The sequence below is a fragment of the Epargyreus clarus genome, unplaced genomic scaffold, assembly GCF_041222505.1.
Source record: "Epargyreus clarus isolate Ecla_fem2 unplaced genomic scaffold, WU_Ecla_fem_2.2 ptg000009l, whole genome shotgun sequence".
In the NCBI taxonomy this organism is placed as follows: domain Eukaryota; kingdom Metazoa; phylum Arthropoda; class Insecta; order Lepidoptera; family Hesperiidae; genus Epargyreus; species Epargyreus clarus.
The window spans coordinates 4,160,145-4,172,963 of NW_027332217.1; the positions used below are offsets into that span (position 1 = coordinate 4,160,145).

Here is a 12,819-nt window from a genome sequence, read left to right on the forward strand (position 1 = left end):
CGTGAAACATACATTTCCTACTATGACGTACTAATTATTAACAATTAGTATTCATTTGTATTTTATCGAAAGGTAAACAAAACTGTCGCGGGTAATTATTAAACTGCATCATATCCAAATTTTGCCTAATTTTATATACTTTGAACGTCTACTTACTCTACTAGGCGTCTCATTCATAACTAACAAAAGACGTCACATAACAATACTTTACCTAAAAATGGAAAAAGAGACAAGTTATCTTTACCTTGACAAACCGAGATGTTACACGAACAGAAGATACGCAAAACAATAGGCCAGAAGTAATATTAGGTAAGAAAAATTGGGACAACGCCAAGTAAATGTTCACGATTCAAAAAGGCAATCTGATTAATGAAATCACTATGGGGGCTTTCGTTAGCTGTATGCTCGAGACGTATGCCTTTACCTTTATTTATGAGTGTCATAGTTCCTTTGCTAATAGATTTTTATACGTAGAGAAAGAAAACAAACCTAAATTTATTCGCGTGTTTACCTTCAAGTGGACTGAACCTATATCTTTTATGTTGTATCTGGGAATTGTGTTTGGTTTTAGCAATGTATCATTTCTTGACCTTACGCTCCTGTCCGTCCCGAGTTGTGAAAAAGAACAGGCGTTGCTACGTTTACGTTAAGACATACCCTTCAAATAAAACATAAAAACATTTGACATTGCTTTATAAATAAAAATTGGCATAGTGGTAGTGCTCGCACAATACAGAATTGATACTCTCTACCTGCTTTTTTGATAACGGGTTTGAGAATTGCTTTCAAAATGCATCTGACACTCTGTGTTCGTCAACGGTACGTCGAGGACTCCGGGATCTCCATCGGAATGTAACCGGAATCCTCTGAGGATGGTGCCCCTGTCGAGTGCTTCCCAGGAGAGCTTTATGTTTATCCACCTTCTTTCAGGCCTTCTACCATACCTAGATTAATCCATTCATTATTTTCATAAAATAAAATTTTACTATTGTATTTGACTACTCATAATTAAATCTCAGTTAATATTACCCGTTGTTTCAAAAGCGCTTTGATCTTCACGGTTGAATGGCTCGGAATAAAGGAGTCGAATAACAAGCGATTACGCTAATTATAATGTACTTTGCGTTTCTATCTTTCACAATACATTAAATTTGCTCCGTTAAGGGTGAATTCATTTCAGTATCACATTTGAATGTAGGTACGATTTATACCTATATATTTAGGTTTTGATTTATATAGTTTTATCAAGGGAATTATGAATATTTTTGTGATAAATCAGCGTCACTATAATGTTATTAATATGTTAACTAAAATGTCCTGAATTTTGTTTGTTACTTGGAAGCTTTGTTTGATTACCACAAATAAAATCTTTGCAATGTGATAGGCAGCTTTAACAGGCAGGATTAGTGAGGCAGCTTTAACAAATATATAATAAATATGACCCAATTTGTTTAACAAAGGCCTCGCTTATTTTACATTTCGCACGTTCATTAATTTAAATACTCATCATTAATTTTAAACGCTCTTAACTCAGTGATAATTATTTTCATATTGTAGTTATATTTTTAATATATATATATTCCTTTACTAGCTGACCCGGCAAACTTTGTACCGCCTCAAAATCTATTTATCAAATATATTTCATATAAAATATAGCCTATGTTACTCGTGGATAATGTAGCTTTCGAATGGTGAAAGAGATTTTAAAATCGGTCCAGTAGTTTTTGAGCCTATTCATTACAACTAAACAAACAAACAAAGTTTTCCTCTTTATAATATTAGTGTAGATTTTAGAGAAGTTTTTATTGAATTGTATTGACTTTTTGGTCATAAAGCCATATTTTTGTATTTGGGGAATTCATCCCTATTAGTGGGAAGACATATAGCAATATACCAATTGTTGTAGATAATAGGTTAAACAGACAGTCAGGCAGACTGATTTATCATTTAGGTTTGGGGGAGGCAGAAGGGTTTAAAGCAGTAATGTGGGTTTAGACAACGAAAAATAAATAAGATCCTACTGTTTGAAGACTTTTCTAGCGGGTACGGGAAATGATTTTTTTTCTCGTCTATACTGTAGGGGTCCTTCTTACTTTTTCCTTTCGTATATATCCGTGCTACTAATATTCCTGCAAGTATTACAAAACTGGATAGTTGCATATTATGTTTTCACCTAAAATTGTTACTTTATATTCTAGGGCGAAGAAAACGATGGAGCATGCGTTATTATGTGCGAAGAAACCTTTAAGACCGACTTCATGTAATTCAGTAATTTAATGAACGTGCAGGGAGTACCGAGCTCAACTTTACAGCCGGAATTACGCGGAAGTTTCACTGAAACACTAATGACACTAAAGTTCCTCTGTCGAGACATTCCTCTGTCAGCAAGTTACGTTCTGCCGAGTTAAATATCAAAACACATTGCGGAATTCACAGAATTAGTAAAAGTCATGTTTACGTAATCAGTTTCCCTCTCTGTGTTACACGTTTAGCATTTTTAACATATATGAATTTAATATGAAACCAGCGCCTGTAGTAATCTCCGTATTTGTTTTATTTTTGTTTGATATTTTGTGATAATGAGTTTCACGCAAACAACGATATTACCGTTCCATTATAATATTATCTTTTGGTAAGCTTTGGTCCTGAAAATAAAGTAAATATTGCTTTATACTGGTATCAAATCTTACTTCGTATCTTAGAAATAAAAGGAAAAAGGTGACTTACTTTAATGTTGCCTGAAAAAGGCTGATTAAGGTCAGATAGAAATCATTAATCTAACGTCAAACTAGAATCTGTATTATCTTTTAAAAGGTAAACATAAAACAGTAGGTACCCTTAGTATGAGTCTACAGTCCGCTGTAGGCGCTGATTGGAAATGCATGGGAAAATACGTAAACAAATACAAAAACAGTCATTTTTATAAAAACGTAAAAACTCATACTAAGGGTATTGGTCATTTCGTTTGTCAACCGATTTTCTCGCCGCTGTTGACGATATTGTTATCAGTCAAAAGCAATTAAACATTTAAGATTAAGAATCTTTAACATAGCGAACTTTGTTATTATAAATAAGACATATTCGTAATGTAAATTCTAGCTAGTTTTCCGTACTTTCCTATTTAATTGAGGTACGTTCATCTTCATTCATTTACCATACCATTTTAGATGGTTTTTTATAACGCCGGATGCTTTTGACGTTATAATAATAGAACGAAAAAGTTCCTTTTGAGATATTACACCGCTCTCGTACACTCATTAGCGTTAATTAAAAGTTGGGAAGTATGCAGATAGAGAGACGAACTCCGTAAATGCACTAAGGGGAAAGTTATTCGACACCATTTTCTATCCAGCCTTTAATTTATCCCGTACTATAGTGCTTAAGCGGAGCTGATTTTTTTCTTAATTCATACTTTGCTATTTTAATGCTGATCTTCTAGTGAAAACTAGGAGTAATCATAAAAACGTCAATGAAATCAGTGGAGCCGTTTCGCAGATCAGGGTAGAAGAACAAAGTGACACGAAATTTATATAAATACATATATTAAGGTAAATAAATTACTCTTAACAGTACTAAAAATATTTTGTACTACAAATCAAACAAACAATTTTATAAGAATTCTTAATTTATCCAATCATAATATAAACGATTTAAGAATCCAGTGTTTGGAGAGTAAAAGTAGACATTTCAAAACAGAATCTTAACAAAACGAACAGATTTGTAGTCGTAAACGCTTCATGCTCATTGGGCTTTTAAGATAAGAAGCATTGCAGAAGACGTAAACCTATCTGTTATCCTCAGAGAACTTGAGATGACGCGGGCTCTCAACGCCAGCCATTGTTTAGCGGCGTAAGCATCTAAATATAACTCAATGAGGTAAAGCTATCAGGGGTTATTGAGATTTAAGAAAATATAATTTAGTTTTGTTATTGAAAAATCGCCATTTATTATTTTAAGGTGCTTGCCATTCATGCAAGTGCAAGGTTTTTTAGATCATTAATATGTTACTTCTCCGTTATTAGCGGGTGTCCTTTTAAAATGGGTAAGAATACAGATATAAAATGGAAACATGTATAGGTTATATAGGTACATTATTTATTAATAGTGGACATTAGACTTTAGGAGCAACGCGTCTGTCTGCAATTTAAGGCAGACAATTTGTCTTTATGGAGTTGCCTTCACAGTCATCGGATGTTCAACGTTATAAAAAAGCAATTATAAAAATAAATACACTGAACTTTTAAGTAATAATTATAAAGAATTAGATACGTATAGTCTAATATGGGTTATAATTAATAACATTATGCAAACATCAAGCTTATTTGCTCATTCTGCAAAAAGAAAAGGTCTTGTAGAAAATGTATTAGTGATAGGAGTCGCCAAAATGAGTGTCTATACTGTCTACGAAGGTCTTATCTCTATGGTTGGGAGCCTTGGGAGTTATATGTGCTCAGGGACCTTAAAGACTTGCTCCCTCAATAGGGAATTTTGTTTGGAAGTTAAATAAAAATGTTTCTCTAAGACTGTTACGTGAAAAATATAATATTCTTAAGGAGTTTTTGATTGATACTACGTTAATAATATTCGAAATTCATTTATTTTGTTATTTAATTACCTTGTGTTTTCATATAAATTAAAAAGTACTGTTTAGTTTTTTATGTTTATTCTATTGTTTATGTTTAGCCTATTGTTTTTATTTAACGAAATGTACAAAAATAAATGAATATAATATTCCTAGTAAACTCATATAAAAATATGATAATTGAAGGTACATACGAGTACCTTAACCAATTTAATCTTGATATTCGTACGTAATATATTCCTATTTAAGTCTTCGTACGTCGCAAATGAACCGCTACGGTGCTACGACGTAGCTACGACAAATTGTCCGCAGTCGCCGTCTAATTGCCGACTCCCAAATTCGTCTTCAATACGAATTTCATTTCCCCGGCAATTACGTTTGATAACCATTAATTTATTGCGTCTCCAAAAGAAATGAACAATTTAATTGCTTTAGGTACTCTAACAATTAAATGTGGGTCGGGAATGTATTATGGTTTCGCGTGTTTGTTGTAATTTGTGTACAGTGAACAAGATCAATATTTATCATCAAATTATAGAACAGAATAGAAAATAAAAAACTCACCTAAATATATTATGAATTAAAAAGCTTTTAAAAACAATTCAATACTGTTGAAAGGATACTTCCTAAACCAAAGTTTATATGTTTTATAACTTTTTGTATTTTTTTCTACATTAACCTAAAAAGATTATAACTATATATCTAAGTATACTTATATACTACGGAAAAGTATGGCATAGTATATTTTTCATATACTAAAATGTCTATTATTTTAAGAGAATCATAAAAGAAACAAGTCTGGCACACGAGGCATTCGACCTCAGTGTTTAGTGTTAGCAAAACTTCAAACACCAAGCTCGTTTGGAGGTAATTTCGTTCGCTTTGGTAATATAAAATAAAGGTGAGAGCGTTGTGTGAGAATTATTATGTGTGAGTTGCGAAGAAAATATAGTTTTCGAAAGAAAATAGCTGACACCAAATGTACACAAAAAAAGTTATATTACAGACTTACTCGAGTTAGGAGTAAAAAAATTAGTTCATTTAAGTCTCGAGCTATCCAGTTTTACTATACGTTATTAGTATCATTTAGTCACTGCAAAAGAAAAATATATATAGATTTAATCTTTTTTTCGGTCTGAAAATAAAATACATTATAAGCCTAAGATTTACAAAAATATTGTAATGTAATATAATTTGTAATATTTCATTGAATTATATATACATTTATATTCGCCGAGGGTTGCCTAATGCAAACATTTGGATAAGGTGGGACAGCTGGCATTAGTCCCTGATTAGAATATTAAATGAATGTACATGAGACTGTCCAGAATCCAAAATTAGGCAATTTCTATCCACCGGCACCGCTTAACAAATCCTTACCCCATAAAAACGTAATTTTAAGCAAAATTATATTATTTTAATAGCCTTAGCCCTGACCCATATTTTATCCCATATTAATATTATATATTTTGTGTAAAAAACTTACCAATTTGCGATTTTGTAATCAAACACGAACATTTACGCTTCAAAAATAGCAACAATTTCATAATATACAAAAAGAGAATACATTCTTCATTTGTTTTTCTTACGTTATTTTTACAATATTTCCTTTTTATGACTGCCAGTTTGAAATTTTGTGCCAGTGTTAAAAAAAAATAATAATATCTTAAAAATATGATGAAATAAAGTATTATTTTTAAATTATAAATTATTTAAATTCTTAAAATAATTTGATGAATTTATTTTAAAAAGGAAACTTGGAATTTGTTCGAAAATTAAATAAGGTGAAATTTGGTCGAAAATTTACTACGAGAGAATATTCGTATGATGTCTTCCCTGCATCATGGATGCGGTAGCGTGCAGACAACTTTCAAATTGCATATCTTCGAAATCAAAATGCATGTATATTAAATTTATGAGTAACGAAGCGGGTGAATGCCATGTAGTTCCATATGCTGAATTTATGATAACTTGCATTCTGCGATCGTACCTCACATTATTGAAATTGTTACTAATATTAGAATTATAACTGAAACTGTAAGAGAACTAGATTGAACTTGTGAAGGGAAACTCAGATTAATGGCGATCTTTAAGATTTTTTAAAGCCATATATAGAAAGGCTTAACGACTTAATCCGAATGCGACGCGTTCGTAAATGGTATCACACAGTTCAATCTTAGTTATAATTAAGCAGCATTGTAATAGGTAAGTAATTATTAGTGCCAATGTAGAATACAGATAAGATATGCATAATCGGTATCTGACATAACTAGTCGGTGCGTATGTGGAATATTTAAAGATTATATAAATTATCTTGTAACATGATTATCATCTATATCTATGTAATCTATACTAATTTCATTATCTATCTATTTTACTTTATAGCAATGTATAGTCGGCGTAAAACTGCTAGTCCGCTCTGAATATAGAAATGAATCGCGTCGCCATTACAAATGGTATGACTACACCTGCTCGCAACAACTTCAGAGCGGACTAGCATTTTGGTGAGAACTATATTTGTATGTGGCTGAATATATTTTGTAACTATGTGTGGAAAATTAACTGGAAAAATGTTTTAGTGTTATGACTTATTTTTTATATACAGATGCAACAAGCAGGCATGTAGTTCTGTTGGTAAGTGGCTTCTGCCGCCCATATATAATACCTTGGAAATATATGTCTCCCTTACATTGTGTATTCTTTACTACATCTTTTAAACCAGATTACATTAGCGCTTAAGACCATTAATATTAGGCAGGAATACATTAACGATACCACCACAACTATTTCAAATCGTGCATCATGATTATGTTTATCAAATACATTAGCACAAAGAGCTTTGTCGCTTACAAGCGATACACGGCAACATAACACAGCATATATTATGTATGTACACCTATGGCAAACCGCAATCACATCAGCAAGGAATCCCATAGGTTAGCACGGCGATTACTGCTAATCCTGACATTGTCAGGTCTAGAACATGTCGACAATCGCCGCATGAATACAAATCATGCGGTGTTGTCACAATGTATAACGTACAATACCGTTATCTATTTGCAATTACCATTTCCGTCCCACTGATGGGAAAGTTTTAATTCTTGAAGTATGAACAGTACCCTTACCATGAGTTTTTACGTTTCAACAAATATGACTGTTTTGGTATTTTTATACGTATTGGCCCATACAATTTCCAAGTTCTGATATAATCCGCTTGGGGCGCTGATTAGAAATTGTATGTTGCCCATACGTAAACAAATACCAAAACAGTCATACGAGTATTTGTCAAAACGTAAAAAAACCCATGGTAAGGGTACAGATAGACGTAAGAAGTATGACCATAATTCACCAAGTGGCTAAGTACAGATTGGTAGACTTCACACACTCTTTTATAAATTTCTGACACAGGTGACTTTATGATGTTTTCCATCATTGGTAAAGCAAGTTATGATTTATTTCTAATAAATACATGATTAAAAAAAGTCTGACTTGTCTGGAGTTTGAATTCCGGACCACAGGCGTAAGAGGGCGATATTAAAATTACTTTCTAATCTTTACTTTATGCTTTTAATTAGCATAAAATAATCTATATTGACTTATATGTAACATATTGTACATTATTCATTATTACAATTTTATTATATTTTTTATAAGAAGTAATTTCGAACATCACAGATTTAGTAGGTCTTCAAGTGAGGGGGATTGGGCGGGTAACAGATTTTGTAGTAATCTTCATTGTTTATTCACGAGCGGTTTCAGATATTGTCATAAATAGAGCGCATGTACGTGCGAGGCGTATCATATGAATATCAACCATATGACTTTTTTGAAACCACGTAAAAATTTAACAGAAAATAATTTCTGCTTCGGTATCAATGTCTTAAACTTACGACTTAAACGGGAGATTTAATTTAATACGGATATACTCGTAAGAGGTTTTTATTAATTACATAAATTGTTTGGTACAAACATTAATCCCGCGTTCCACTAGATGAATGCAACAACCGCGGTTTATTGCTTACTCACTTGTTTAAGAAATAGGTACATTGTGTGTCGTCATTGTGTCTCTTTAGTGGAAGTTATCCTAAATGTAGAGTAGGTACAATGTAACAAATTAAGTAAATAATAAGAAGTTGCATGTATTGGATGAATTACATAAATTGTTTGGTACAAACATTAATCCCGCGTTCCACTAGATGAATGCAACAACCGCAGTTTATTGCTTACTCACTTGTTTAAGAAATAGGTACATTGTGTGTCGTCATTGTGTCTCTTTAGTGGAAGTTATCCTAAATTTAGAGTAGGTACAATGTAACAAATTAAATAATAAGAAGCTGCACGTATTGGATGGAGATAAACGTAAAAATAATTACAGTCAACAACACACTACACACACTACAGGTGTTCAATTTTTACGTAAGTTTAATTTTAATATTTTCTTCTTAAAATATTCTTACACACCTAATTATGAATCAGACTATAGATTCCTCTCGGCGCGAAAAATGTATCCTTATCGGTATAGAACTTTCCAACATAAGTAATGTCGTTAGATTGTCGGAAAAGACAAAAAATACTATAAGCTAGACAAATTAAGCCTAAACTGTTTTTATATGTTTTGGTACAAATATGAAAACTTATATACGTTATTTATTCGTTTGTATATGTACTACAGTGTACTACGTACATACAGGTAAAAGTGAAGTGGACTTCAAAGTCCTGGGCACGTCTGCCGCATTGCGTCTCATTATTGGACGAATTTGAATACTCAGAAAAAACGGTTACAAATAACAAACCGTACCGTCAGGTGGCGGCGATCGGTGCCAACTTCGACCCTATTAGAATTTCGAATGTCGATGTTTTGTGATTTATTGCCATTTTCGACGTTAGGCTTCAAATCGACATGAACGGTATTCAGTTCTAGTAATAACCCAATTTCGGTTTATGAAGTTCTTCAACTTTATTAAGTCAATGAAACACTAGTAAAGAATTATTTAGGAATTCAGGGCAGCTAGACGATATAATAAATGTATTGAAGTTGTCAATACAAAAAGAAATGCCTAAAGAGTACTTTCGTATTTAGTAGAAGTAGGTTTAATTTTTTATGAAGATTCCTTTAGTGAAGGACTTATCCGCTTGTTTGACTTTGAGCTTAGATTAAGTAATGTTTTTTGTAGGTACTCAGCGCCCATATCAGAATTGATAAGACAAAGATAAAGAACAAACACTCAGACCGTGAGTAGAAATCTAAATTCATCACTTAAGTCTGCTTGTCCGAGGATGGAACCTGAAACCCATTGCATGTTAGACTGGTATAGTGACCGCTCTACCTCAAGGAACGTTACTATACGGAAAGGTGGTCCAATTGTCATTCTTACCGTTCTTATTAAAGTAATGATAACGTGATAATATCAGGTTTCAATCGATTTATGTTCAATAGAAGCATTCCATCGTTCAGAAAGGAAAGGTTAACAAACCCTGTAACGTCAGGTGTCCGCGACCGGCGCCAACTGCTATCCTATTACAATGTTGAACGTCGATGTTTTGTGATTCATAGCTATTTCCAAAGTCATTTGCGATTGTAAGCCTCAATTTGACTTGAATTGAGTTCTAATATAAATCGATTTCAATTCGTAAAGGTCATTACAATTCCTGTTCAGAATTACAAATCTTTGCGTCCTTAATGACTTGTAGGAATGAATATTAAAAAGCATTTAGTGGAATAAATTGGAACGTATTTTTCAGGTTGGTAAAGTTATAAAAACTTTTAAGCAAAAGAGAGCTAAAGAGAGGACTTAATAAAATTTTTCATAGAAAATTTTATCCCCTTTTACATTACTACGATTTCGCTTTGATTGAAATTGGCATTTCCTCCCCCTTGTCCATTCTATTGCTATATAGTTGATGTTGAGGTACATGTTTATAAGCGACTTAAAAACTATGAAAGTAAAAAGAAAATGATTACCGAAACAGGTACCAAGATTAAATAACCTTTAATATTATGTATTAACCTACGTCTGCATAAAAGTCCCGTCAGATTTTTTATCGATCCATCTAGTGGTTCCCGTGTAAGCGCCCCGTTTAAGGCGTTCGACATTAGACGACCCGCGTGGCGGAGCGGCCACCATACCGGTCTGACGCGCAAAGGGTCCCGGGTTCGATCCCCGGCCAGTCAGAGATATCTAAATGATGAATTTAGATTTCTGTTTCTGGGTCTGGGTGTTAGTGTATTTGTCTATGTGTGTGTCCATGACACCCACGACACATGGAATCTTAGTGTGGGGCTGTGAGTGTAAAAAGCGTTTAAGGCGTTCGACATATATAACTTTGGCATCTTAAAAAATAATCATATGTACATTAATTTCGAATTCACGAACCGACTTATGTTTTATTTATCAGGATAGAGATCTGAACTCGATGTCGTAGCAAGATGCTATAAATTTTTGCGGCGTCTTGCCTCCGTAAATTATATCTGGGCGACGATCCGCAGTAAAACTTGCATTGTAGAGGTTTTCCACCATTTTTCACGCTCTAATACTAGGTGCTATCCTTGCTTTTAACGAATTACTAACCTAAATGTCTTACTTATGCTAGGAGCTTTCTTCCGAGAATAAATTTAAAGTTTAAGCGGAATCTTAGTTTTTTGCGCTGAGGGTTTCTTCCTTGGATTGTTACGTAAAGTGTTTAATTTGTTTAAGTGATAATGGGGCAATCAAATATGCTTTACGACTAGATTCCACGTAGAGGGACACAAAAAGCAAAAATAATAAAAATAAAAAAATGATTTTAATTTCAATGACATGTCGTACTTATATCAATATGTAAGCCAATGCTGTATTATGTTATACATTTTTAATGAATTTAAGATAAAACCGAGTAATACAATAGTAGAAGTAGTAAGTGAAAACTTATGGGGTTCTGTAATTTCCATTTGCAAACGTTAAATTTCGATGTTTGTCGATTGAACATTGAGAGATTGATTATTAATAACGGTGGTAGCGATACCCCCGGAGTCGAACCACGTAGGATTCAATCATTTTTAAACCATTGTATTATTATATGTGCGACTCTTTTAAGAAAATTGTCATAGCGGGAAAATCAATACATCAGATTTTTCACCTGTATTTTGACCTTGTCTCGAGCCTGTCCAGTCTAGACGAATACGATATCTTTGAGGGTAATAAACCTTTTTCTCTTAAAATAAATATGTTTCGAGAGTACTGCAGGGAGCATATTTCAAAAGATACCTGACCTCTCGTGAGAGTATAGTAGTGAACTTAAAAGGGAAAGTTTTTGTATCACCTATATATTAGTAAAAAAGATAAATCGCAATGTAAGTTTGATGGTACGACTCTACGGGAATGATTACTTCACCTATTTCTGCTTTATAACAGCAGTGTTAAGCTCTTCGATGTATTGGTTTGAAGAGTGTTATAAAGGGATATTTACCTGAAGCATTCTAACTTAGACCTTACGGGTAGCCATCTATGACCGACTTTAGGCAGAATTCGAATCCTATCCGCTGTTGATTTGAGATGTCCATGGACGTCAATGCCCCCTTGCTAAAGAACTGTTTTCCCTATAGATAACTGTGTAGATAATTATTACAAAAACAAAAGTCCAACGGACTAAATATTGCTGATGACATTCCCACAATGTAGACGAATTAAGCGATACCCCATAATTATGTTAAAATCCGTTAGGTTGTTTGGACTGCCAGGGTAGGCCAAAGAATGAGACACGCTCGAAAAAATACCCTTTTTTGTTTACAAGGGGAAAACCTTCAAAAGGTACCCGACGACGTGGGAAAAATACCCTATGCAGTTGGGAAAAAAGTGAGATAATTAATAAGAAAAATGATGCAAATATATTTTTCCTGATTTATTTCCAGTTCAATATTAAATAATAGCAATAAAATGGGGCACTGCGGCATTGAAGTGAAGTTGGACCGCGGCAGGAAATTGCTTTTCGCTGGGCCGTGGAGCGGAAGTGGCTGGCCGCGAGTGGACAGCGCTGCCAACGACAAGCCACGACATATGTTAATGTTGGAATGTGTGGTACATTGGTGGAATTAATTTTATTTATGTTATTCAATCATAGTTAATAAATCATAGTAAATTTTAAGGCACTTTGTTGTGTTTTATGGAGGTTAGATAGCTGTGATTTAAAACAAGGAATTATTATTAAAGCTTTAAAGATAATGTTACAAAAGTTATACTTGTTATGAAGCAAATTGTTAT

At 33.3% G+C, this 12,819-nt stretch overlaps 1 protein-coding gene across 2 annotated transcripts in view; it reads right to left on the reverse strand.

Annotated features, from left to right (window-relative positions):
* LOC140744796 (Kv channel-interacting protein 4) overlaps positions 1-12,819 on the reverse strand; it is a 170,003-nt gene that overhangs the window by 18,693 nt on the left and 138,491 nt on the right. The gene's annotated exons all lie outside the window — the stretch shown is intronic.